The sequence below is a fragment of the Penaeus japonicus genome, unplaced genomic scaffold, assembly GCF_977035675.1.
Source record: "Penaeus japonicus unplaced genomic scaffold, GWHDUDI00000001_assembly GWHDUDI00000015, whole genome shotgun sequence".
In the NCBI taxonomy this organism is placed as follows: Eukaryota; Metazoa; Arthropoda; class Malacostraca; order Decapoda; family Penaeidae; genus Penaeus; species Penaeus japonicus.
In genome coordinates, this window is record NW_028234417.1 from 4,601,309 (window position 1) to 4,603,808 (window position 2,500).

General features: G+C 35.0%; 1 protein-coding gene across 1 annotated transcript in view; it reads left to right on the forward strand.

Moving 5' to 3' along the window:
* Tim23 (translocase of inner mitochondrial membrane 23) overlaps positions 1 to 2,500 on the forward strand; it is a 10,573-nt gene that overhangs the window by 532 nt on the left and 7,541 nt on the right. The gene's annotated exons all lie outside the window — the stretch shown is intronic.

Genomic DNA, 2,500 nt, shown 5'->3' on the forward strand with positions numbered 1-2,500 from the left:
ACTTAGCCAAGGAGATTTGATTGACAGATTGCAAATGACGGGATGGAAACAGTGACATTTCGTTTTTAATTGATTTCTTAACTAATTTCTACAGCCGTTAATGAAAGAGCAGAGTTTTCTTGTTAAGTACATATGCACTGGAGCTTCTTGGTTTCAGAATAATGAGTGTTTGCTCCATATACACCTTAGTCTCAGCTCCATATCTTTGGCCGTTATATAATTTAAACGACTTTAGCAAGTATGATAGACTAAATTTCAATAATTCAGCTACAAACTGTGAACTAAAATAATTATTTATTTCTGTAAGTACTTTTCTATGTAAATTTCCAGTTTCTCACAGCTATTGAATTTTGCAATTTGATTTTTTGTCTGTTAATCCCCCTGTTGTGCATTATGTGAATCTGCTATTGTTTTCCAATACGAACAACTGGTTCTGGAATTGCTAAAGTTCCAATAGTAGCGGAGGGCTTAAATGTAATGAATATGTAATAGAACCAAGTAGACAAACAAAAAAGGTTTAAATTCAGCTCTGCCTGTCATTAATCACAATCTATGAACAGAAGTGCCAACCTTTAACCCATTCCCGACGGGGCTATTTTGGCTTTAAATAGTCGAGATGCCAGTATTCTCGGCCGCACTGGCCACGAGCAAGCTCTGTGCGCCCGCTCACCTGGCGTGCTGGCCTTGACAAAAGAACTCATCCCTGGCATCTGACCCAAAAAGCACTAGACGTGATATCTTATCACCAGTCGTTAACGGGTTAAAAATCTAAGGGAACACACTCCAATGTATGGTAAACCGTTTAGTAATACACCACAAACCCCTACTTAAACTACCCCTGTGGTCTTTATATATTGCATTCTAACCATATATCCAACCTATCCCGCTGGACCTATATAGAAAAAGCAGTTTTTCACCTTTCTTTTGTTCTGGCAATTTTGTCTAGATTGCCTCAAATAAAAAATGCACAATTTCAACACTACGGGCAATTGATGAGCTCTGATATTACACTGAGATGGATACTGATGTCTCCTTTTCCCATTTTTGCCACAATATTGATCGAAGAATGCCCGAAAATTGACATCATAATGAAAACAAAATGCTTCACACTGGCGCATGAAGAGGAGCTGGGCCTGAGGAAAATATACTGCACGGAGTGTGAGAGCAAGAGAGAGAGAGAGAGAGAGAAAGTGAGAGTAAGAGTCAGAGAGAGAGCAACTCTGGCTGGGCATATTTTAGCCTCCTGCTTTCAGTGGGAAGGTATCAAGTGCTTGGCGCATCATATCGGGGTGTTTTCCGGTGTGCGAGGCTGCATTGAACCTCTTAAAGAGCATTTTTTACCCACCCTGTTCTTATGGTTTGCATGATTGCATCTGAAATGTAAAGACATGTGTAAATATTGCCATACTCAGAGGATGTATTTTAGTTGAGGAACATGTTTTTTTTGTGTGTTATTTTATTGCACTTTGCCCATATCCTTCAATTCTATGTGATAATACCAGTGTAAAGTGGAAGCATTCTTTTAGCTGGGTATCATAAAATATGTTTCATATTTTTTAGATTTTTTTTTTTTCCAAGATGAAAAGAAAAACTAGAAACAATCATAGATGTACAAATGAATATGTGCATATATTTTGTCATGTGAGTGACATGACATCATGGGAAATCAACAAATTAGAAATAGTATTACATTAGTAATTTTTTTTATTTTTGAAGATCTCTTGGCCAGTCACATTTGATTTTGCAATAGTTTTCCGACTCAGATCTTTTTATTCAACCAACCTGAAGCAGAAATTACCATGGCGTCATCTATATTACATATTTTTCTGTGACGTTAATTTTTTTTTTTTTTTTTACGTCATATCACATTTTATGAGATTCAAACGCCTAAGCTAAAGTAACAGACTAAGAAATTATGAAAATAATTATATTTAAGATTAATCTAACATTCTGTTGCTGATGTTCCAACTGCCTGGCTCGGAACTCAGCAAGAAAATGCTTGACATATCAGGACGTCACCCATAATTGGGAATGGGTTAATAGGACAAATATTATTTATGAATATATTTAAAAGTATATATTTCTTAATTTTGTACGTCTGTATTTATAACTAATATCCCCTCCTCTGATAAGCTGTGATTCCTTTTTTTCTGTGTTCTATCTAAATAAAATAATAATGCGGGGTCTACCTTTTCACTGCAGTGCATGAATATGTTTATATTTCATATCTGTTGCCTTACTTCTTATTGATCAATGATTGGATGTATTAGTTACACAACAAAAGGAATAGCTACCTTACATTTTGAAGTTAAGATTTTAAAAAGTAAATAGATAAATTAAATTAATAAAATAGATAAAATAGATAGAATAAATTAAATCCATTATTAAAGTGATCTGACCACATGAAAAATTGCTGTAGCAGAAGGGTTAAGGACTTATGAGGTTGATCAAAAGCGACACTAGAGACATCTGTAATCAGTTTGATAAATTGCATATAGTG